The sequence below is a fragment of the Helicoverpa zea genome, chromosome 11, assembly GCF_022581195.2.
Source record: "Helicoverpa zea isolate HzStark_Cry1AcR chromosome 11, ilHelZeax1.1, whole genome shotgun sequence".
In the NCBI taxonomy this organism is placed as follows: domain Eukaryota; kingdom Metazoa; phylum Arthropoda; class Insecta; order Lepidoptera; family Noctuidae; genus Helicoverpa; species Helicoverpa zea.
This window is the reverse complement of record NC_061462.1, coordinates 8340544-8367474: the sequence shown is the minus strand read 5'-3', so window position 1 is coordinate 8367474 and position 26931 is coordinate 8340544. Positions and strand designations below refer to the sequence as shown.

At 35.4% G+C, this 26931-nt stretch overlaps 1 protein-coding gene across 3 annotated transcripts in view; it reads right to left on the bottom strand.

The window, feature by feature from the left end:
- The window catches only part of LOC124634409 (homeotic protein antennapedia), a 166948-nt gene that overhangs the window by 52431 nt on the left and 87586 nt on the right, over window positions 1-26931 (bottom strand). The window contains exon 1 of one of the 3 annotated variants that reach the window (XM_047169984.1): window positions 13750-14139. The exons of the other annotated variants lie outside the window; for them this stretch is intronic. The gene's annotated coding sequence lies outside the window, so the exon portion shown is untranslated. Of the gene's footprint in view, window positions 1-13749; window positions 14140-26931 lie in introns of those variants that run through there. 3 annotated transcript variants of the gene reach the window in all.

Here is a 26931-nt window from a genome sequence, read left to right as displayed (position 1 = left end):
GATCGCTACATCATAATTCTCGAACAACGAACAATTAATCATCGTTCATTAGTTGATTTCATACATTGTTAATACAGTATTTATCATCAATGCCTGAAAATGTATACAAAAGTTCCAACTGAGATTTATTAAAACTTCTGCACTCAATTATTTTCTTCGTCTATTCGAATAGTAGATACAGTACGAATATGTGCTTTGGCACGCCAAACGGCGCATGCGTGTCAAGACATCAGACGCTGCGCGCGAGTGCGTGCAACCGCTTCGGGTTATTTATTGCCTTACTGATGAATTAGTTTTGTTTATATAGCACCTTTTCATTTGAGGGTTGACTTTTAAAACGCCAATGAATATCTTATTGACTTTTAATTGTTTTAATTTACATTTTATTATGTTGTCGTCCAGATTCGTATCTTTGGAATCATTTAATTATTTGGTGCAACCAAAAAAAAAAAACTTGACTGGTTTGATCCCATAAAACAACTAAGTAATGATTTGTTTATTAGACCAATTAATTTTGCGTCATTAGTTTTAGCCATTTTTTATATTCATCAAACATCTACTTCAATATTACATGCGTATTCCAATAGTGTTAACTACATAACAAAACTTAACTACATCAGAATCTGCACTAAACATTCGCAAACTCAAACTGGAATAAACTCGAGAATATCATAATTAAAGTGCCGTTTCAGAGTTCGGGTCCTGTCACGTGATACCGTTGCCCAAATTATCCGGGCCTCGTGTCATCTTGTCCCAATCCAATATGGCGCCGTAAATCCTCGAAGGGGGAGACCGGTCGGTGGTGGGGGTACGTCACTCAAACTTTCTCTGTACTCCGTCTTACGCTCTCTCGTCTCGGTCTAGGGGTGGGTACGGACAGACCCTCACACGTACATTTTTTATTTTACGCGGTCACGTCGCGATGACGGGTTGAATTGTATTTTTTTACCTCACAAATGTTTTGTTTGGTTCACGAAGCTTTTCAGTTTGGTAATGGCAGCATAAAAAATCGATATCGTATCAGTTGATTAGTTGTTCAATGGAAAGCTTTATTCAGTTTAGATGTAAGAATTTTTATTGAGCGTGTTTAGTTTATATGAGGGTATTTTATCGTTGTTTCGGTGCTGACGCTACGGGCCCGTGCGGTGGTGCGCTTCGAAGAATTCTCAGATAGAGTTCGGGCATCGGGATGAGTAATCTCTTTTGTTTTTCTAAGAACATCGCAGCCGCGCGATTATCGGCATGTTTTCCACACTCGAGCTTTTAAATAAAATTGGTTTTATTAAACATCTGCTCGCGTACTCTTTATATTTGTAATTGAGAACGTATTGTTTCGATAAAAAGCTTTTTGTTATTTCGCCGTGTTTTATACAGTTTCGAATATTTTTTCACACGAAATGGTTAGGTAAAGGTATACAATGTAGTATGAATAAATTGCAGATATAGTTTACCGGCTACATTATGCATCTATCAGTATTCGTTTTGCAAACACCTACATATTTGAATATCAAATGAAATATATGAGTTACATAAAATTTATGATGGCGGCATTCTGCCTCAGTTGTCACTACAACTAGTATAAATTAAAGGGCTGAATAAATATCTACCTTAGGCATTTACTTCAATATCTGCATTGAAGGTGGAACATAGCTCTATAATAATACTTATATATGTCTTTTATATTAATGTGCCTAGTTAATAGTCACTTTTTATAATACAGGAAGTATAGCTGTAGTCTTAGCAATTCAGTATAGGAAAAAACATTTGCGTGTCGTCTGGAAGATTAATGTAATTTCTTACGCATTTCTTAGAAACTGTGGGTAACGTTATAAATAGGTTGCTGTAATGGAAGCGTCCTATGCGTTATGTAGGATAATTCATAGACGTAGCGCTTAAGATATTAGTATTTTACATTGAACATAAAAGAGTAATGAAACATTCAACAAATTCATGAAAATTTAGATTTTCCATATTATCATAATCAACTTCTTATGCTTGATAAACACTGTGTTTCTGTCAAACAAAATTGAAAAACCGTAGGAGCTTTTCAATAATCCACCTAATCGAATAGAAACAGTATTAATCAAATTGATACCCCATAGTTATCCGAGTACGTAATACTCGCGTGACCAACCCCTATGTGTAAGATCAGATGAAGCTGCTAGCATTGCTTTTCAATATACTGACCATCCATCAAGCCGTCTTAACGCACCAGGGGGCGACTATATTAGAAAACCTTCGTCAGCTTATACATCTACACCTTTCTGATAGCAAAATATAGACATACAAGCAAAAAAATGCCACTTTAACCAGCAATTGTTTCCAATCCTCCTTTTTTAACTCAGGTACAATAAAAATAAAGCCATATAATGAATTTGAATTTCCATTTTTTTCAGTGCTTACATTCGCGCTAATTAAGTTATTAAAATGTTAATTCTGATTGTTTGAATGTGTAAAAAATTCTGTAGTCTTATTTTACTACGGAGTAAATATTTCTTCTAGCGAAATGAATAATAGTATCGTTGCACCCGCAGCTAACATAGGCTGTCGACATTTTCCGGTCAATGCGGATATTATCTAATGTATTCAGTTACATAGCAACAACATGTAACTGATTATATTATGCTTCACATCAGATACCAACAATGGTAATTGTTTAAATAACCAAGTGAGTTGATAAAAACATTTTTATGGGTGCCATAAAAGTTGAGTGTGGCTATTCCGATGGCTAACTAGCTCATTCTCCGCAACGCGAAGGTTTTGCCTTATTTACAGCTCACTCAGGTACTACGTTTTATAGCGTGATGATATTTTATGAGCCTTGTTGGTTATAAAAATGGGTGTAATTGGTAAATATTATTGAATTAATGACGTATTAGAGAAGCGTTTCTTTGTCTTTTAAGCCGTTCTTTATGTGTGTGTAATTGAATACAAGAAGTCGCTTACAGTTTTTGTGTTTTGATAAGAAATGAACTTTTAAAGCCATAAAATAGTGTAGCTTTAAGCGGTACAAGAAGAACAAAGGCCAAAAAACTTATTTCAATGTTAATTTTTAAATGTCTTGTTTGTGAGGACAATTTTTCTAATAACTAAAACAGTATTCGAAAGTCTTGTCGGTTAATTAAAACACAAGTTCAAAACTTTCAGTCATATCTTTTATTACGAACGGAATTGAAAATCTTAATTTCTCAAGATTATAACGTAGAATCTTAATTACACAGTATTAAAGAACAAGCTTAATTTCTTTATCTTCTATCATCTTTACATAGAGCGCCATTAATAATTTTAAAGTAAGGCATTATTTTCGTGAACAAAATGCAAACTGAACGAAGGCGGGCTAGTAATTATAATTTTATTCATTTCAAGCATTGTTTTGTGTGTGTGGAAAAAATGTGTATGAATTAGAATGCGTGAAACAAAGATTCTGGATTTCAACCAAGTTGTTCATGCATTTCTATCAAATGAATTTAACTCTTACGGGGGTTGTAATAAGGGCTACAAGAATTGTTCAAGAAAGTTTGTGGATCAGTATTCTGTAGCCTGCTGCGTTTACGAGTATAACGGTTTGGGATCGCGGTCGAACTCAGTTTTGGACGAAGAATTAATTATGCAAACAAAAGCTTGGGTTATTGTTTCTTCTCACAAAGCTGGACATGTTTGGACGTTTTGCGTAATTTGCGGACAAAACAGCCATGTCATATGCTTGGAGTTTTTTCATTGAATCTTCACAATGGGTCTTAATTTTCTCTAAAAAAATATAACAGCACACGTGTTCAATTCTTGAAATAGACTTGTTCATGGTTGTTATATTTTAGGGAAAGAAAATTAATATCGTCAAGTGCTACGCTAAAGTTCGAGGTAAAGCCGTATTGGAGCCGTTCCAGCTTCGTAATAGGAAAAGTCGGGTGTAACGCCGATTGACAGAATCCGAATGAAAATTCGATTAGTTTTACACTGTTCCCTGCAGAACACTGTTCTTGTAGCATTAACTAATTAAAGAACGCAGAAGAAACAAAACACGCCCGTTGTATTTATAAATAGAACCTTGACTCTTTAAGTCGCCCAATATCTTAATTCGTTGATAAGGTTTTATGAGCGAATTTCTACAATTTGTAGTGCGGTCAGTGTGCGTGCAGTCCAATTTATGTTGCCAGCGGCTTTTGTTCCATCAAAATAATTTATGTGGGCAGTAAAAATATGATTAGCGCGACTGAACACGACTTGTATTGAGACGTCGCTCAGCGGGACTTTTATGGCCTCATTTGGACTATTTGAGGGCGCTTCCTTGAACCATGACCGACCAACTTATTAAGAACTCTCAAAACGCTCCTACTTAGTACAATCAGCGACAGAAAAAAGGGATCACAAAAAATTGGTTGGAAACTTTTTGAGTTGGTACCACTAAAAGGCCATGACTACTTTGTTGCATGACGTTGTGTTTAAAATTTTAACTAGGGATGACTACAAAGTCGTAAACTTTATGACTGCACTGATGACCCGTGTGAATATTTAATTATTGCTGACAGAAATATTAAAAGACGTTTCTATACTGGTTATAAAATGCTTAATGATTATTCAGCCAAATAAATAATATATAAAATTTCGAGTTAATTAGCCATATTGTCAATGTATACCTAAAGCTCTTTCAGAAATAAGAGATGGCGGTGTTATAGAAAAAAAAGGTCTAATATCTCAAATGTCAAAATGTGACATTGAGTGATTTGTAGCTAAGCTCCGCCTGTCCCGTGTTTCAAACATCACCGCTCGGGGCAGACAGCTGAGCTCTAAGCTTTGCGGAGACGCAACTGAGTTGCATACAACCGTCCCTCTTACTCCCATTGTATTTACGTACTCCTATTTCACACGGTGGATAAGACTCTATCCTATTCTATAAACGGCACTACCTATCTCTATAGTTACCTGAGTGCTTTTGTAAAAGTTCAACGCTTCTATGCAGTTTATATGTAAAAAGATTTTGTGTGAAGCGTTTGTTGGGATTTTGCGATCACGTATTATGAATTTTTCTATTATTTTCTGCACTGACACCTCAAGGTGCGTTTTGATCGTCGTGTTTGTTGCAAACAGTTTGAATACTTCGTAAGTTTTTAATATTTACGTTTCTTATTGACAGCTCTCTACAGAAGTCAGCTTTGTAGCCATACTGAAAAATAATGTTTTTTTTTTTTTTCAGTACCTATGGCTTTTATGTTTCTTCTATATTTAGGATTTTCTAGCAATTTATTTAATACAATTTCTTATTATATAAATACTGACCAATCCGTTATCCCAAAGTAAGTAGTGTTGAAAACTCGATACATACCTGTAAAAGAAAACACAGATTAATTAGTTGTATTACAAACTAAAAAAAATCAATTTTCGTAAAATGCTCTTTGTTCATCACTCTATTAAGAAACTATCTTTAATATATTTTGGCGTTAATTTACTATATAATATTTTTAAATATTTTACCAAATACATCCCCGTATAAAATATTAACAAGTTTAAACAATTTTGTCACGAAATAACGCAAGTAACATTAGTTACATGCCTAAGGCTTGTAAACCAGTGTACGCGACCTCGTGCTCAAGATAAGATATCAAGTGACGGACACATTTGACGCACTGCATCTTAATTGGTTATTAGGCATCTGTTCTTGATGAATGCTCTTCTATGATCTTAGTAAATTTCGGTTGGAAATAAATAGGCCTTTGGAAGTGTCACATGGATGTTCCCACACTAAATTTAATTTATAGCTCTAAAGATGTTATGTATTGAAAATGCACTTAGATGTTAAGCTACTGAAACTTTAGGATGGGTAAATTGACCACTTTAAGATTCATAGAACGAAACAGAGACAGTAATTATAACAAATGAGTTAATTCATTTCATCGACATGTCTTTGAATCAAGCCTATGTTTTGTTTTAGTTGAAGACCTATTTTATCAATACTTTTTGTACCACCTCGTCATAATGACGAACGATAACTGAAAAGAAATTATACCAAAAATGGTTCGTAGTTACTTTGTTTAAAATTGAAGATAGTACTTTTTCATCTGAAACTTTTTAAGAACCCATCTCCGGCAGACAGATGCTCGGTCGACCAATCTGTCTGAGGGTCCAAAGATATAAATAGCGTAGCTTTAAGTGGCAAAGCGTACCGACTTGGGCCCTTCCGCTGATAACATCGCATTAGGGTGCAAAGTAACCTACCGCTACTGGTTTTTGTCATATCAATATAGATATAGTTTTTGATTTAGAAAGCTTTTAGTACATAGTCGATAAATCATTTAAAATGAGCTGGTTATTTACCAAATTTACTACCAATCAGAACCGTTCCATCGATGTATTAACTCGCCGACTACACTACCACACTAATCTTTGAAACCCATAAAGTGCTTTAAAAATGATCTAATTGGATTTTATTTGACTTTTACAAGGGTATTAAGATGTCACATAAACTTCTCTAAAAATACATTGTGACAACCTCTCTTCAAATTATTATTTATGCCTTAGCGTAAATCCACTTAAAATGTCGTTTTAACGTTAATTTAATTAATGACTTCTGATTCGTCCCATAACATAAAGAATGGGGACCAATTTAAAAGAATTGACTTTTAAAGTTCGGTCAGAAGCCATACAGTTTTAAAGTGACTAATGACTGAATTAATAGTAATCGAAGAAGAAAATAATATGCGAATACAAAGTCCTTCTGATTAATGATCTCGATTATTCAGTAGGTTCTGATAAGTTACTAAATGCGTTCAATTTTGTTGTAAAACAATAAATTAGAGGAGCGTTTAAAGAGGTATTTTCGAACAAAAAGGTCAGGAAGTATCCACACCTCTTTTTTGGGAACCTCTCTTGCGTGCACGATTGAGTGAAGGACGAAACCTGGCCGGTTCACGGCGAAATAAAGAATGATTACATCGCGAAGGCGATAACGCATCCTGGAATCAAACACGCTTCGTACGAAGCGAACGCTTCAACGATTTACTCAAGCAATTTTTTTACGTCAATTAGCTTTGAATCCGAAATACGTAGTGGGAGTATCAGTGTTTAAAAACATTCTATTTTTATGTTCTTCGAGTCACAACTGACAAAGGAATACTTGTTCACACTTTGATGGATATATTTATGGGTTCGCAGAATCTTAGTAAGAGCCTCCGGGAAGGACAACATCGGAATTGTATATTACCTTTGTAACATTGTTGCGAGACCAGTTTAGTGGTAGTAATGAACGGCTATTAATATTTAATAAACACCTCGCTTTTATGGCTGGCAGTATCACATTGATATGCTTATACTCGTATGTGTCATAAAATATCTATTCGACAGGAACTGGCTTCTGAGTGTCTATAAGGTTGTAAGGTATCATTTGCTGAGGCAACTTTTTATTTCGATCATATGAATGATCGATGAAAAACCCAATTGATCAATCGATATTTTATTCCAAATCGCTCAATAAGATGACTTAATGCATCAATGAACCATTAGACCCAAAATTACATTTCCATTGACTACTAGGAAAATACAGTTTCCATCCTGTTGACAACCGCATTACTATTCATAGAACATTATAATAAGCTTTTCGGTAGCTATTCCGTTGTAGTTATTATTGTGAGCCAAGCCCCTAGTGGGCACCTATCGAGTCTCGCGTGACGTCACCGGAACTGGCGTGGGCGGGAAATGAGATGCGAGTGTGCACGCCGCCTTATGTACGCGTCTGTGTTAACCTTTATATGTGTTTTGTTGTTTACCGTTAGGTTTTAGACTTGTGACTGGATTATGTATACAACACATATATTTTTGGACTCATAGTTTTTGTTTCCTTTGGTCCAAAAAGATGGAACATTTTTGGATTCAACTTATACAGTATGACAAAAGTACCTTGTCACTTACTACAGCAATTATCCACTAAAAACAGTGTCATTAAATACATTGAAAAGCACAATTATAAATTCAGATCATGGCGTTTAAAATAAGTTTATGGGGACATATAAAAACGCTTGAAGTACGTAACCTTTAAGTCTTAAGTATATCGCTTCAAGCGCCGTCTAAATTAATGCTAAAGACCGCTTGAAGCGTTTATTAGATATACAATATACATGGCTGAAACAAAGGTGTTAATAATACGTAACAGTAGTAGGTGATAATAACCATGACCATATTTTTGAAACACAGTACATTTTGCACTTAGAAACGCCTTAGAAGATGAATTGATGTTCGGCTAACTTCTGTCTTACGATTAACTATAATTGGGTGCTAATACAGGGTTTGAAAGTATCGCATAACTTGACCCAAGTTCTGGACTATGTGTGTGTCATATTTCATCCAAATTGATTCAGTAGTCTTTTTGCGTGAGAGAGACCATGTAGACTTTCAAGTTTATTATAGCCGAATATGAAATGGTTTACAAAGGTCGTGAACTTCTTAACTACAAAGGTATGAGGCAACTTTGTTTTCATGCAATATAATTGCTAATTTCGTGTGAATTTAATAGCTGTACAGAACATAGATCGTTTTAACCGTTAAGCTTCGGAACGCCCACTTCCTACTCATATTTTTCATTGGGATACAATATGGTAAGGCAGCTGCCCATTGCTTCGTATTTTCGATGCAATTTTTCTTTTGTTTTTTTGGTTAATGCCTGGGAATTATTGGATTTGCAAACAGGATTATTTGCTTCGAGTATTTTTGGCAATTTGAAACACTTAATTAGAATATTTTGTTGTACTCAAATGTAATTCGACAGTCGCAATAAAGTTGTAGGTTTATCTACCTGTTTGGTGTTCAATTTATTACTTCCTATAGCTTTTCGAAAGCTCCAAACTGTGTCATGGTTGAAATAGCATAATTTTAGTGACGGGTTAATCTCAATAACATTGAATGAACCCATTTATATTTGTTGAAGCAAATGTTTTGTGTCTGAGAGAAAATAGTCCGCAGTTCATCAAAACATAACAAGACATGTTTTTGTCCCTACTTCCACTTACTAACAATATCGTTTACCCAAATATTCGGTCCGTGGGGCCCGCCTCACCTGTCTTATTGGATGAAAACAATAAAGGAAATTGCATTAGGCCCCCTGCTGATTAGAGAGCCAATCTATTTTAATGTACCTTCGCCTGTCGATCAGTCACGCAATGATGTGTAAATTGAGTTAGTACATAAACAAATTAGTTTCGTTCCTTCCCTCCCACAGAACATACCACTGAAACATTAGAAAACTAACTAAACAGACATTAAGTCAATAAACAGCTAAAGCGGATTTTATTTACCCAGGTGTTTCCAATTCACCCCAATAAATAAATAAATCAGCTAAAACCGAATCAAACTTCGTTAAATCAAATATTAGAACCTCCGTAGTATTGTAATAACGTATTCCCGTCACATTTCTGGATCGGTGCCTCTTATTCCGTAGGCGTTAAATCCACTAATACATTTTGGGCTCACTGTCGGCATCGGCCAAAAATCAGGGCGAAATACGCTGCCCTGCATAGCAAACAGGCCGAAGTAACCCACCATGTGCCTTATTCTGACTATCCACACGCTGTTACATTTCCATTGACTGTAAGGTTAAGAGAAATCGATTGCGATCTCTTTTTGACTGTTCAATGGAGTGCGAATAATCAGATTGTGGCGAAGAAATCGTTATGATTGTAAGCTTTGCTACTGAAGTGTTCTTTTACTATGAGTCGATATGCTTTTACATTTTCATTGACTGTGGTTCGGATAAATTGTTTGTGATCTCGTTTTGAATATTTAATGTTATCTCTATTCCCTGTTTTATCGTTTCCTATTTGTGAACTTACGAAAGAGATCCAAAAATAAGTACAATTTGGGGCCAAAGTAAGTGTCTATGTAAATGTAGGTTTTCGGACGGCGCTAGTTGGCTAGATGTCCTTTGGGATCGTGTTAATCCGGTAAGGGTCCTTTTGTTCTTTATGTTAAAGTTGATTTTGATGTGCTTTTTAATCAGAGAAGTTTACTATCAGATCAGTTATAAAATAATTTGCAGAAGATGAACTATTGTTGATTTAATACTTAAATACTTCTTGCTGTTGAGTTATTAATGTGTATAAAAACATTTGTTACATGCTGTGTATAAAAGTAATGTCTCAATAAAAATCATCAAAATACCACGTTTCAGAAAACAAAGCATAATACGTGAATTTATAGCGACAATAAACGGTTAAGCATTTATGAATATGTTCATAAATGTCTAGATAGTTACTTATATACATACATTTGAATCCTAAATAACATACCTACATGAAATAGTTGGCGTGTCCCACTATAAGAATTTCTGTTTGCAGTCACGCGATGGATTCCAAGTTGTCTACATAGAAATAACATCATTACTAGACAAACTAACCGCTTACAGAAACTTTATAAGCTCATTATATCATGTCTTATGTATTTTGTAGGTGTTGTTAATTACTTTTCAGTTTGGTGTAGTTTTGAAATTCGACGCAGGAATGTTACGGAAAATAAACTTAGAATGCTTTCCGCAGTTTTGCTTCTATTAATAAAATTATTCATATATATATTTTTAATTTACGTACCTATATTAGAGACACCGTGAAGAAATAAACAGACATCAACAGTAAAAAATTGTCGTTTAAAGTACTACTAAAAAAAAAGGAAGTACTAAAAAGACTACAACATCCTTAATCATTGCAAACTTTCACTAAACACCTCTCACCACCGAAACTGATTGATAATGTCCCACAAAGCGTAGCAAGTCCTTGAAACAAGCTGTACCAAGCCGGGATTCCCTCGGCAGTCAGCTGGGCTATTAAATCCTACTTTACGACGCACTTACAGCGCTCAACCGAGGACCGTAATACTAACCTTAATTGGCATATTGAGATTATAGCCTTGTAATTGGTTGTTTTATGCTTGTTTCGTAGATAACAGTCGTTCTCAACGGCCTATTGATTTGCCAGCTTTTAGTTTTTGTTTACATACGTAAACGGCTCATTACGCGAACAAATGAAGCCGTTAAAACAGTTGTAGGATGTATTTAAAATAAGAATGAGTTGTGTGTATTTTAAGTGAAAGTAAGAATGAGTTGATTTTTTTAGTGTGATATGAAAACTTTTTATGGCTCGATTATGTTGTTTCATATTGAAAGCTTGCAAATAGTTAAATGATAGAACCTTTTAATAACACCTATTAAAAATCTACCCTAAGAGCTTACTATTGGCATGTTCACAATAGAAAAAAATGTTAGCGATTTTCAATTGCAATTCAGCGGCCATTTTCACATATCCAGACACTCTCGTACAATATCTGTTTCGTGTTTTTACATCGTACGCAGCCTGGCCGCGTAAATTCGAAATGCCTGATTCTGGCGTACACCAGTATTTTAATTACTCGGTTCGAGAATGATTTATATCACAACACAGGCGCGAATGGCACTAGACTTCGTTGTGGTGATGATTTTATTTTTATTAAAGTACATATTGTTTATGTTTTTGTAGGTACCTGAGAAATAATAAAATATAAAATCGTAACATTACACATGCTTCGTGAAGCAACTAGAACTGGTAACTAGAGCAATCAGCAACCGTGATCCCATAGAAAATACAGATACATACCAAAATTTCGTAAACGTACGAAATCCGTGTCCATTTCGAAAGTGTTTCGAAATATGGAAGTCGTTATATTTATGAAGTTTAGACACGGTCGGAAAGGAAATTGGACTAGAAAATAAAAATAAAACAGTTTGTAACGGGGTCACGGCCCGCGGGTTCTCATGGCATCAGCATCAGTTGCTTAATGCGTGTTTGATAAGCCACATATTATGTACGTGCCTTAATATATAATTAAGCTTAAAATTTAAATATTCAGTAATTTTTATTTGTCAAAATTTTTGTTCTATAGAGAAATAAAGTTCCTAAGATAGCTCCTTGTGGCATTCTCTCAAAACTTCTGATTAAAATAATAAAGAAGTTCTAAAAGGATTTTAATTTAAATTGCTTTTATTTTTACAAACTAATATAAATACAAGATGAATATATGATGTAATAAAAATTACATTAATTCCCACGCATAGTTCAGTGTCGGTCACTCGAAAGCCTAAGCCAAGTCTCGGTCTAATTTAAAGGTAAGTAGCATAACAAAGGCATATTGTAAACTGATAAATAACAAAGCTTCAATGACGCTCGCTTTCACCGACCACCCCCGTAACAATAGCTCTTAAATGCCAACGCGTTACATTTTGCTCTATCCACGAAAAATCGTGTACAAAAACATAGTACTAGCTTGCGCAAACGCATTCACGTGAACCATTGTTGTAAACATTTTTGGGCGCTTTCGTAATATCGTAGTGTACCGTTAGGGACACGCGTCCAAAAGATAAAAACTAGTCTAGTTTCGTTTCTTTTGTCATGTTCCGCACAAAAGGGCAAATATGATTTAGTGGTCGCCCATTCTTTAAGAATTAGATAAAAACAATTTTAAAAAGAGGATTTGTTTTAAGCTGTTGCGTTTGCGTCTTTGTGACAAAATGTAGTTTTCAAAAAGATATTTTTCTTGTCGACAGCTCTGCGAAACGTTTGTTGAAACGCGAACAATAAAAAATTGTGACACATTCATTGAATTCCACGCCAATCGTAAATTATTTTAGTACCAACTGCCACTTTTTCATTACCATGCAATATGTTTCAAGTTAAATGTAATTTTTTATCTTAAATTGTTTTGAGTTAAATCTCATTGTTTATTTTGTACAAAAGATAGAAGCAGTAATTTTTCTGTGAGGAACAATATTCCCATGGGCTTAAAACACCGCTAATACAACATTAAGCTGCAAATTAGGTAATCTGTATGTGTGAATTAAAATATGTATGAGTTTTCCCTTGTTTGAACCCACATAGTCATTTGACATCCAAGACTTATGGTGAAAAAAGTGTTTCTAGAGTGATATATTGCCACTAAATAACCACGAAACATGCCATCAAGTTGTCAAGAACATTTCTTGTGTAAAGTCGACCTTAACACATATTATGGAGCCTAAAACAATTTATGAACTCAGCACACATTAGGTAAAACACAAAACGCCAGCCGGTGGCTGTGAGCGAACGATTAATCAAACTTTCGACGCGACTCGGCTGCATCTCAATTATTGTTCTCTGCTAAGTTTCGTGGCTATATTCAAAACAATTGCGAGCAGTTCGATTTACGATCGGCATTTGTTCGTGCTAAATTTAAATTGTTAGGCTTGGGACAAACAATTTGCGGATTGCGAGCAACGGAGTGGTGTCGGTCGGCACTCGCCTCTGCCACCTAGCGTGATTTAGGAGTTTGCCGCGCGCTTAAATCATAGCGGTGTCGTCTTCGAGACCGGAATACGTATGCTTTTTGCATTTACAAAGCTTGAATGTAGCCACCGTTGCACCGGCCATCAGTTGCCACATCGCTAGAGAAATATGGTTTGTTTTGGTTCTGTTTATACATTGCGTATCCGAACATATTAGTCGCTGTTATTCAAACTTAGCTGGTCGTGGTTGTTGCTCTACAATATAATTCATTATTAATATGTGGTTATAATTACATACATGTGCATGTATTATTTAGATTTATGTACCACTTCTTGATTTATGAAGCTTAAGCCGTGTAATAAAGCCGAATTTAATATTTACGATCTGACTGGAAAGTATAACAGTGATCGTATCGCGATAACGGCGATGTGTCTTAATGAGATGTAGACGGCCAGTAGACGTATCATTACCGTCAGTTACTTACCTAGAATTACTCACGGTAGGTAATCTAAAGCGGTATGAACAGTAGCAATCTCGACTCGGCGACTTAAACTACAATCACATTGAATTCATACAAAAACTGACCCTGTATTTTATTCGTATGTAAACTATAGACGCTACGGTGCCGCTATATTACATTATTTTGTACTTTAACAATAAAAAATACTAATATTTCTCTCTACAGAAGATATACAATTTTGTACTAGTAAAAGAAAGAAACTATCACTGTTTGACACTCGTCCGTCTATGTAGTGGTCCAGGTAAGAGGAGGATTTGTCGAACTTATTCAGTTTCGTGCGTGGAGTCGCGCGAGTTTATAGCGCGAGCGTGGTCGCGTGAGGCGCGAGGCGGCGCGGAGTCGCGCGGGGCGGCATGGCGGCGGGCGACTGGCGACTGTGGGCGGGCGGCGCGTCGGCCGCGCGCGGCGCACTGCCGGGCTCCGCCGCCGCGACGCCGCCCCACAGCCCCGCGCCTCATCCGCCGCTGATTAAACATTCTTACCAAACTTTCTTCTCGGGATAGCCCCCAACTTGCCGTAAATGGTTTCTTTGTAAGCCACTTTCTTCCACCTTGACGGGATCCCCATTTAAAGTTGGGAAGTTGGCGCGTCACTCAGGAATGCCGTTACAAACGGTACCTAGCTCGAAAGTTCGACCAAAAATTACTACTTCATTTCCTAATTACAATTACCGTACAATGCATACGGTAGCTAAACACTATGAGTGTAATAGAATTGCTACAATTTCGGTAATTACAGCCGTTAAATTAAATTATAGTCGTGTAAGAACATGAATACTTTCTATAGAAAGTTTCATTAGGATAAGCTGTAGCCTGTAATATGCATATGTTAGCTTACTACGTGTTTTATGTATTTGCGTACATAAATGCCGGGTATGAGGTATTTGTCGAGCGCCATTAACTTTATTACAATTTTGTAAAACATTTACGAGGCTCGCGAAGAAGGTGGTCGAAGGTTTTGTTGGCACGTAACGTTTACGTTTAGTTTACAACAGAAAACTATATAAACGCTGTAAACGCGCATTACACCCGATTGCCCCCGCAACTTAAGTGCCGGCCGGATTAGAAATGTGCCGTATCTGTAGTCCGGTACCCTGGCGTGGTAATAACTCATGAATAGTGAAGACAGACAGTACAGAAGGGCAACTGTAGTATTGTCGTCGAATTTTATAAATTTCATGTAAAACTACTTTTTGTTTTGGAAACCTCTGACTAATTTCATGAAATTGAGACTGTAACTCAGATGATTTACTTTAATATTTATGGCTTCGCTGACTCATTGCCCCTGTTCCCTTGTACCATTACAGTGACTCAATGATAAAACCAATCTTAGAAAAAACTGTGAAATAAAGCATGTCGATAATAATGCTTCACTTTCAGGATAGTCCTTGAAACTCATTCATCTTTACACACCATTTTCACTTCAAAATCTCGAATAAATAAATCGAACATCAATCAATGCTTACCTATAGATATGGCCATGGCCCGCCACCTACGGCGAGCTCACAAAAGACCCCTCTAATCGCCCCCCCGGTTCACCCCCTCGCTCCCCCGGAAAAGCGTGACGACCCACAAATATAATTTTAGGTAAAACTTTCCCCCGATGGTTGCCGAGCTTGGGTGCATTAAATAGGTGACGTATTTTTATAGGGATGTGATGAATTAAAATTTTAAGATGTTTCATTTTAAGGGTTGCTAATGCTTCGGAAAATATCTTTGAGTAATTGCTTCGGTAAGTTGTTGTAACTTTATCAAATACGATCTATATTATTGAAAATAGATGAAAGATTATTCGAAGACTGCAAAACTCAACAATGTTATAGCAGACTTCATATTGTTCATTATCACCTGTCACGATGAGTTGAAAACTAATTACAATCAACACTATGCAAAAGTCGCCGAAACAATTTCAAAAACTATGACAGCGCAGAGAAATGTGTGACAATCTCTTTCTGTCCGCGGCTAACGAACATGGCACTTCGATCGTTTCAGCAATCAATCAAACCCAGAAATAACCAATATCTTGGCTGTATTTACTGGTCGGTGACGTAACGCAAACGTCTCGTTTGACAAGCGTCCGTCATCGAACCGCGGCACACAATGCCGCGACAGAAATAGTGACGTCACAATTGTGAAACTGTGAAAACTAATGTCGACGTCGTCGTAAAAACGTCGCCCAAAGTTAATGAGCACACCTGTAATAATTAATTGTTGTTTCGAGTGTGATGTATGAGATTTGAGAAGGAAAATAAAATATTTTCTTGACTGGAAATTATATTTTGGTGTCTTGGATAATCTTAGTGATCTGGCGCCACAAAGTTACTGTAATTTTAACATACGGTTAAAGTCTTTCCATGTGTGAGAATATAAAATAATTAATCTATTTTTTATATTATAATGTTATTGCTTATGACTACGTAATAAAAGCACATAGATCTTAGATATTCTGCAAACAGTTATTAGGTCTTACCACGGTAACCCAACGCGGGTTGGGGTAATCAAATAACTAAGCTTCATAATCAATAGGTGAGATTAAAACCAATATTCGTAAAAGCTTTTAACATGAAAACGGAATTGAAAACACATTAAACACTCACAGTACGAGTATGATAGTCATAGAGAGTCGACCGGGCGGCATGGCGGATGGTGCGCTCACAAAATCGCGACACACTTTTTAATTTATTTCGTCCACAAAAAGCTTTTTGCTGTTTTATTTTCATTTCAACGGAGACTTGCGCTGTAGCGGGATCTCTATTTTTATTTATTCCACTCTCGGATTTTTTTCTCTTTTTCAATTTCGCTCCGATCGACGCGGGACCAGGCGGAACGCAGACGGATCTCATTTTAAATTGAATTCGTCTCCTCTTTGCATTTTTCTTTGGCGTTCCTATGTAACAATTCTAATTGGTGTTGTTTGCATGATAGCATTGTTCGTTTTGATTAGAAAACGCTCGTTAAACCAGGAAAAATACGGACGGCGAAACCTGATCGATAACATCGCGTGATAACGTCGTCTTTGAGTAGCTAAAAAGCTCTTTGCAAATTAGATATTTTTCCTTCCGCAGGGGCCGAGGAGGTAAGGTTGGTTACCCGTAATGTTCTATGGATTGGGATTTTATTGCACTGATTGTCTGCAGTTGAAAATTTTATGCAATCTTCAGCACTGACGAAGCAGGTAAAAGTTCCAAGAGCTAAAATCTTATCACAACATAAGTCAAGATCGTAATTATTTCATGTAATCCCAGCCTGTTTGGGATCATGTAATTATTGCAGCAACCGCTTTGATATTAAATTAGACCACTGCTTCTTACTACAGACATATTATTATGCTTATACACATAGCTCCATGTATGCATCTGAAAAATCTTTGGAGGGCTCCCAACCGACAAATAAAAGAAAAGAGAGACGATACCGTACCTACATGAATATTAATGTACTCTTGATATCTCGAATTCCAAGTCATTACACCGTAACAAATCTAAGTATATTACAGAGAAATGTATGTAATTCAACACCGTTAACATAGTAATTTATAAGTTGATAATAATTAAATTGAACCAGACTTAATAACCTCTGTTTGCGCCGTTAATAGTGCAGAAATAACTAATTATTTGCAGACGTCTATATTTACAGTACTGTTACACGACCAAATTGTGCTTCTGGGCTTACATCCGCATGCATTTACTGTTTTAGATATGCAATACATAACCATAGATATACACCTTTTGTTTACACTAGCTGTTTCTCTTCAATTCACCTACATCTTGAATTATTTCGCATATTTTTGATCTCACGTAGGCATTTTTGCAATGTCATCAAAACCACTTATCGTAAACGCATACTCTATAGACAAAACAAAACAGACAGCTTATCATTAGTCATATTAATAAGGAGTTCTCCGCCATCATATCATACATACGTAAAAAGAAACTACCTAAATCACCCACTATTAACCAAAAACGTTCACAACAGAAAATAAGTCCCCAATACTGGTGTTGCCACCGTGTAACAGTCTAACCGTGGCTTTACTTCTCGTGTATTCAGCCAGACGATTCAAATACACAACACGACATTCGGACACGTGTTTTTAAATTAAACAATCGAATTCGATTTCCAAAACGTATTTTTTATCACAGCGTAGTGTTGCGAAAACCGTCATTGATAGTGACTGCGTACCGATATCGAGCTAATGAATATGTATGCAAGCAGGTGCACACCCAGCCAGCCGACATGATTAAATAGGTGCCGCCAACGATTTTTATACCGAACATCGATACTTTATCGGAGTACGTGCTCGATTCTTTATCGATAATGAATACTTATCGATACAAGGTGGTCTTACATTTTTATAATGAAATAAAAGTGCGTGTTATTAGTGTTTACCTCGTTCGTTTAAAGTTCCATAATCATTTATGTAGGCGTTGCTTCTGGAATTTAATTTATATGCGCAAATATTGTGTCCAAAACAGCTTATTTAGTGATCGTGATTAATTACTTAATGGCGGTCTCACTACGAATTTACCTCGCGGGGTTTCTTTAAGTACACGTATTAAGCTTAATATATTCATCGAAGTACTAATCCTCATATTTAAATGTACACTTGCTAATAACATCATTAATTACGTTTAATAACTTCAGTGTATTTATAAATAAGTTTTTGTTGTATTATTATGAACACGTTATACAATTCTAAAACTGAAGAGACGACGATGATGATTATATATTTTCACTTTTATTTTTTTTATAATTTTATCTAGAAAAATATACTGCTGCAAATAAATGAAAAAAAAAAAATACATTTTTGCGTACATCACTACGGCTAGAGTGACGTCACCAAGCCACAGTACAGCATTGATATATCAACTCCAATACTGATACACGTATGTATATTTACTTCAGATTATATTACAACCGGAATGAAAGCATTAATTAACATGTATCAAAGGTTTTATGGAGACTAATTACATCGTTGAATCATCAACACTTCAGTTTAAGATAAGTAAAGGGGAATTTATTCATTAACTATTCAGTTTTTCTGAGGCAGTCGGTTTTACCAGAGTTTTACAATGAAAACACTGAATTGTTATCTTTATTAATTTTTTGGGCGGTTTCGTTTCCTTTATTTTAATTTTTAAATTAAATTTATGCAAACATCTACATTAAATAGTAAATAACTCTTAATTTTTATTTATTTACATTTATGAGTGTTTTTTGAACCAGAATAATAAAGTATGTGTCTGAGGTCTGTTTATTGATTTAGGAAATTATATTTTTATCAAGAGACGAAAGCTCGTTAAACAACGTTAACAAGCAGATAATTTAATGACCTGATAACAATCTTAATTAATAAATCGTTAACCTATAACCAATTTGTTGCGACAAAAGTCATACAAACTACTTCAGGACGTATAAATATCTTCGTAAAAGCCTAGACTTCATACATTTTGTGAATGATAATAAAAAAACACGTTCGTTTCATTATAATTTAAATTATTGCAATTAATTAAGCAGTTCCCACGTTTGATATAAAACTATTAATGATGTTTATGAAAATATTTTAAACGTATTTAAATATGGTGACACAGACTGCTCTTCGTCGCTTTTAAAATGCACGTGAATTTAGAAAACAAGTTTTGAATATCGAACACTTCGATGTAAGATAATTATAATTTATTGCTTTGTTTTAATAATCGAATGAAATTCTTACATTTTTGTCCAGAGTATAGGAATGCACTGTCTCAGTTTTCTAATGTGATTAATTGATCATAGTACAAAAATAAGTATTTTATCGATTAGTTGTCTCTGCTCTGCTCCCGAAACTCAAAAGCAGCTTCTTAAAATAAACTAGAACATAGCAACAAGTCTAGCCGTTGGCGCCCGTGCGTTCCGAATCCCGCGCGTTTCATAAATTTGCATTAATTATTTTAACTTGATGCGTATCGCGCGCGAACGTTCGCATTGATTGTGTGCACGATAATCACGAAAATATTAATTATTGCTGCTTTAAAACGTCTATTTTGTAACCTGTTATTATGTCGATGTAGCTAATTTGAATTGGCAGTATCGATTAACAGAACGCCGAGTTGACGTTTATTTGACAGTTGACATTCTTTTTTTTGGCGGATGTTTGTTTTGCGTACAGCCAGATATATTGACAATGTAATTAATCATAATGAGGTACGATATAAATCTTTGAAATCTATCTTGGTATAACGTGTTAAAAGATAAAGATCCCCTTAAAATAGAACCAGGACATTTCGTAATTCGAACAAACGCGATAAATTTCTTAAAAACAGACTTTTGTTTTAATCTTTTTTGAAATTGAAAAAGTTATGTGCTAGGTGACATGTTATGCGGCTTATTTCAGATTTTTCGTTTGAGATTGCTTAAATAGACTTGAATTTATGGACGGACGGAGTGCTATTTCCGTCGGACGAGTTCAAGTTAGTGATTTATTTGAATTTGAAACATGGCCCAGGACACAGAAGTCGAAGGAAATTTAATTGGATTATTAACTCATTGTTGGGTGATTCAGCTTTGTAGAAATGAAAATAGATTTAATAAATCATAATTAAGCGTTTTCAGTAGGAAGAAAATTTGAAAAGATGAATTACTTTCGTTATTTGAGTTATGATCTTGAAACTCGCTCTAACTGAAGATAAATGACATTACATTCGATTATGTTTGGTCAGTAACATTTTACTTCATCCTATTTGATTTTAATAACTGAACATTTTCTGTGGTAACATTGATTTAGACAACAAAACGTAGTTGTCAAAGCTAAAACCTCAATTTTTCTCCGTGTGAGAGGAGGCCAGAGCCCAGCAGTGGGACGATAAAAAGGCTGCAACAGTAACAGTAAAACCTTCCTCAAAAATACTAAGCACGTACCAAATCCAATAAACAGTCATACTAATCCTACAAACAAAAACAAAAAACAATCGCCGCTGCACCAAACAAAATGTATTAACGCAACATACATCTTAAACATCTCACCTTGCGCATTAAAGTACTTTAGTAGATACCTACCTACCTACGAACCTACGTATACACAGTAGTAGTCTCAGAGAAAGGCCCAGACGTGGCCAACGTAAATCTTTTGTTCCTTTTGGTCGAGAAAAGTGCAAGGGAGCGAAAACTAACAGGAAAGAGGAGTGGGCTCGCTTTTATTGTAACACTTTGTGGTAACTAATTGTTTTTACTTTGTATGGCTACTTTAAGTGCTTTGATTATCAGTTTGGTGGTATATTTTTGATTATTTTTCCGACCCAAATATCGACCAATAGAATTGCACCATTCGACGTCACGTGGTACAACCTACATGGTATTATACTGAAAATTTTTTGAATATTTTCTCTGGTCGTTGCTACGTCAAACTGACAGGTTGTGGCCGACATTTGGGACGGAAAAATAATCTCCCGAATACCACACGAGCTTCATAATTATCTGGCATTTCCCTCAAGGTTCCCTGCAAACAAATAAAGTCGTCAAGTTTTTCAGGAAAAATCACTCGCGCTTCGCGCTCGTTATTTTTTAACCTGAAAAACTTGACTCCTTCATTTGTTTGCAACGAACCTATCGGAAAATACCCGATAATTTTGAAGCTCTTGTGGTATTATAAGTGATAATTTTTGGTCGGTTTATCCGGGTTATGTTGACGTTAGATTAATGTTGATAAATGTCTGTCTAGTGTTTTGAATGTGAGTCGATTAATTATCTCGACAAAATGTCATAAATATTACGAAAAGACAGAGAATTATTATTTTTTGTAAGCTACAGTTTTATAAAGTGAACGAGATGATTCTAAGATTACAAAATGACGAAAAAGATTTATGTTTCTACCTAAGTAGGTACCTACCAATCAGTAGCGCGCCCTAATTCTTAAAAAAATCTTCATTAATACATTTAACACATTATTTTTCACCTCAACTTAAATTATAGAGACAATGCTTACGGATCGTTTAAAACAAAATAAATTTCGGTCCCACGTAAAGCTTTCGACACTCGACTATGTCAGAATCCGACTTCTGACGTAAATCACTGAGTTTTAGAAAAAAAAGTGCCGAAATAAAGCGCTCACGTGAAAGTTCAAAAATATCAGACGTGAATATAATTATGAGAGAGAACACCCGCTGGTTTCCGGAATTGTGGACCCCCTACTATTTATGTGTAACTGACGATAGGTGCAGCTGACTCCTTGAGGAAAATTAGAACAGCGAAAACTTGTTCAGATTTCAAAAGCAGATTTGTGATCTTTCTAGTAATTTGATACCTTCGGAGATACGCAGAAGATTCCTTTATTTTTATATATTATAGCTTATTAATTATGTATGTATTATGACTTTGTTATTCCTATTTTTAGAAATTAATTGGCAATACGATATAATACTATACCTACTCCATTTGAGTATCGGATGTCTCGTCAGTTTCTCGACGTTGTTTCCGAAGGGGAGAATATCCCGACAATCCATGGTTGCACATTAGAGAGATTCTTTGCGTAGTTATAAATAAAAGATAACTCTAAAGTCCTACCTGCCGAGCGACTTCTGTCTGTGAATTGCAAATACCAACTGTCTAAAGTAAGCGTATATAAAGTTCTGACTTTTGAATAACATCACGTTTAGGCGTCAAAACTTTGTAACTATTCTCTATATATTTTTTTTCCAACTTTTTAACATGTTTTAGGAACGTAGCTACTAGCTACCTATATTTTTTTGTTGTTGTGCGAATGAATTCAAACAATAGTGTTTGTAACGAAACGATGGTTATCGGCGGTTGTATAGCAATTAAAATGGTAATTAAAATAAGTAGGAAGCGTACCCAAAACCGGGTGTAAAGTGTAGGCGCGGGCATCGCCGCAACAACCGTAACATTCTTTAAATCGGTACAGATTAGGTTAGTGACTAGACAGTGCGGGGCGCAAATGTTCTGGCTAAAGTATTGATTAGAATTAAGAATGATTGGATTAAAGATAATTGTAATTTTGGCATCAAATATGAATTTGAAACTTCTTAGGCTATGCTTTTGTCATTGTCAGGTTGAAGAGAACAATTTTCAAAAACAGCATCATAGTTGCCTTTACATCTCCTTTTCATACCTAAATATTTTTCTAAACTCTATATTTTAAGATCTAAGTGAATGGTTTTGTTCTAAAAACGTATTAAGATCTCTCTACGTGTATATGACTCTGTAGGTTTTCCCAAAGACGTTTGTAAGTTGGCGGCATCAACAATCCATTTATATGATCGAGTTTTTATAATTGAATTGCTTGGATACAGAATAGCGATCATAGCTCTAACTGTATTAGAATTTGTTTTATTTTTACACAGAGCACAAACAATAAAAATATACGTATGAAGTAGTGGAGCATGCTTTTAGTTTTCAGCAAAAATTTTCGAACGTTTACATATAAAAGTGTTTGTTCGAACTATTCCAACTTTTATTATATTGGACACAATTTCAATCAAAAGCCCAGTTCGGATATCGTCAAAGTCCGTTACTCTGTAGAATTTTGCTCCATCTACGCGTGAATGATAAATGGGGATCAGAAACTGACTCGACAGAAACTCCACAACGCTATCAAGGTCATTTTCCGTACCTTTCATAAAAGAAATATTTTCTACGAACTTCTAAAGTATCATAATAAACCGTCCGTTGTATTTCCAAGAGAAAGACAAAAACTGAGACTTAAATAAACAGACCATTATAAAAGTTTTAAAACGCTGTATCTGGACTATTTAAAACCATTTGCTAGGAGCTTCGCAAGTTTTTCTTCGAGCAAAAAAACCTTCAGACTCCGAGGACGAAAGGAATAGACTTTAGGTTCCTTGAGACTAAAGTTAAATATCCATTTAAATCTTCGACGCTGGAGGTCTCTTGGGCATACAGCGCTGCAGCAGCGAACAGCGCTTTTACATTGACTGCACCGGAAAATTGCTAGATTGTGTTATACTATGCGGTTGGTGTGGGTTTGGTCTTTTCAATTTATGGTTTAAAGTGATAGATTTTTCTGTTCATTTGAAGTTATAATAATAGTTGGTAGAAATGTATTTAAAATTGGGCGATAACCGTTGTAATAAAGCTGGTTAACTAATGCCTCCCTTGTAATTAATAAGAAAAGTTGTAATCAGCTGATATCGTAGACTAACATTACTACTTCAGTTAAAGTTGCTTTCAATCATAATCTCATTTGAAATACTGAACTTTTAATGCTAGTAGATATACGATTTAGATCAAAGACGGTTTTTAACCACAGGGGCTTTGTGAAATTTTCAAAGTTTTCCTTCAATCCTCATGCTTGCAAATGTTCTACAAAAGAACTGCAAGAAAAATAAAAAAACCGTCTCAATTTTATTCAGCACACAACACTTAATGCTGGAACTTCAGGCCATCATTTATGTTCGCGCCCACCGCTCATCCATTCACAGCTCAAAGAAAGCGCATCAAGCGACATCGCGCGATACTTACCTAGCTAGCAGTACATAGCTCCGTCGACGACGGCACTAAATCAATACGAGCCATCACGCCCCCCCTGCCACCCTCCCCCACCCCGCGCTTCAAGCCGCTGCTTTCCCGCCGAAAGCAGCCACCACCCTTGAAAACCTCGTGAGCTGAGCTCCTACTTCTGTTCGGCTTTTGTGGAGGTGTACTTCGAACGAGACCTCTTGGGATTTGTCGTGAACGCTCCAATTGACAGTTCGCAATTTGAAATTGCCTTTTTAAAGGTCGAAGTGGTAAGCTTTGAATTAGTACGATGAACTAATTTCTGTGTAGCTGTGTCTAGGGCCGATAGACCTTGTCCTACAGTCCTAGATAGATGCAGTGTGCCAATTTTACTTGTATATTTACTGGTAAAATGTTAAAATATCTGTCCTCAGCATAGTTTATCAAGAATAATCATATTGTTTAATAAAGAACATAAAAAATATATTTTATTGTAAATTAATTATTAAGACAATAAAATAATTAATAACAGCCATTACTGTCTCAATAAAAGTTAACAGTCTTAATTTAAAAAATACAGTTTCAAATAAATGCATTGTTTTCAAGCATTAAAACCAGTCAGTCGCACTATAATTATCCGTAATGTTCGTACTAAGCGACTGTATAAATCAAACATGCGACGCTATTGTTCGATTCGTGTTAGATTGATAAGGTTATTCCCAAGTGTGAACGAGACAGATATTCATTGAACGCTTTCTATTCATAAGTGATTGTATAAGCGAAATTTTACGAACATTTCAACAAAACAATTGACAGTTCAACTGTGAAATAATCAAGGTTTTTCAGATCATGAATTTTAAACATTGAAGATTTTCCGTAAATTAAAAATATTATGATTTTGGTCTAAAATTGAAACAATTTATTGAACATTTTTAAGTATACTGTAAGCTCAGTTGAAGCCCATCAAAAAGTTTTTGCGCGCTTTTACAGTTCAGTTAGAAAACGATTTTCATTTTATTTACATAACGTTTCAACCCTCTCAAGTTATTCTTGTTTTGAAATGTTCAATCCATTAACTCTGCCCTTACCACTTTTCTAATTTAATGGCTTGGCTTGATATTGCAAATTGAAAAATATGCCGCAGTGAAAATTTACCTATACAAAGCTGCTTGTGGAAATATTGGCCCCGTGCAATCGTGTGATATTAACTGGATTTACCTGCAACAAAAAAAAGTTTTGTTAAAGAAATACTTTTTGGAAACATACCAATATACATAAGTAAAACAAAACAAAGCCAAATTACTGCATATTCGTGACTATCAGAGATCATTGACATTGTAAACTATTCCTAAAATTTCATCGGGCCTGTTCGGAATCGCGCGACTGGCAATAATGAAATAAGCGCAGGACAAATATAATAAATCTCGCAGAGACGCGAGGGCGGCGCGGCGACTTCCTCTTTCGATATTTGAATTTAATTTAGCGTTTTGCATTGTTTCTTTTGTCAATTGGAACGGATTTAACATTTGAATATTTTTGAATGAATCGTTCTAAATTCGAAATTCATAAATCGTGGGTTATTGAATTAGGTTTTCCTAGCTGATTTTTTAATAATAACGACCAATGATAATGAGTGATATTAAGTGGTTGCTTTGTTTATTTCTTTCCCACATTCAGACCAACACCCTAAAAAAGTGTTATTGAGTTTTCGCATTAAGAAATTCTCTGTAGCAGCCAAGACTCTGGCTTAGTGCCCGGACAACACCAATATGGTTGCGTGCTATGTATCTCTTTAACATAAATATCAAACTACTATAATAAACCCCTTCGTTGAAAATGATCGAGTTGTTCCACATAAAATATTTTTTCACGCGTAATCTGCATGATCCCATAAGATGATAAACCACTTAAATATCCCACAATATCAAGAAAATTGATCATAACTCTTTAACGTCCGCGTATTGTCGGCCATCACAGCTTGACGTTGATGAAATACCAATAAATGGAAGCAATAAAGTTTTTTGCATCTTAATTTCTGTAATCGTTTTTTAATTTATTGCACGCAGATCTGCTTCTATAAATGGAACAACATCTTCATTTATGATTCATATTTAGAATTCGAGTTTTTTGAAATTGGAACATGATTAGACTTTTATTTAAATGGATGTCATAAAAGAGGATTTATAACTCGTCAACTCTTTGGTCGTAACTATCAAATTAAATAGTTTAATTGTTCCACTTCTGTAGCTATTAGGGCTAAATTCCATGTAGATAAATAAATATTAGTGTATTATTTGACGTAGCCTGCAACGGTGGCGGGCTTCGGGAGGCGATCGTGTTTCGCGTGTTTACATCCCGGATTATCAGCCGGTTTAACTCACGGTCTTAATGTTAGGCTAGAGACACACTGGCAAAATGGAAATAACAGTTTTTTTTTTTAATTTAGTTTTAGAATCTGAAGGATTCTTAAAGATTTATGGATTATAGAGATGAGAAATCACTCAACATTTGAATGATTTAATTGTATTGATAAATGTTGTGTTGAGATCATTAATGGACATCAAATCGTCGATCCTTAATCGTAGTAGAAAAACAACAACTTTAAAGTCTGCTGAAAGGGTCAAAGACACTTTACCGATTCTTAAACGTAGACGTTTGCGATTTAAAAAACTAGAACTGGTTAAAACGCGGCAAACACCACATC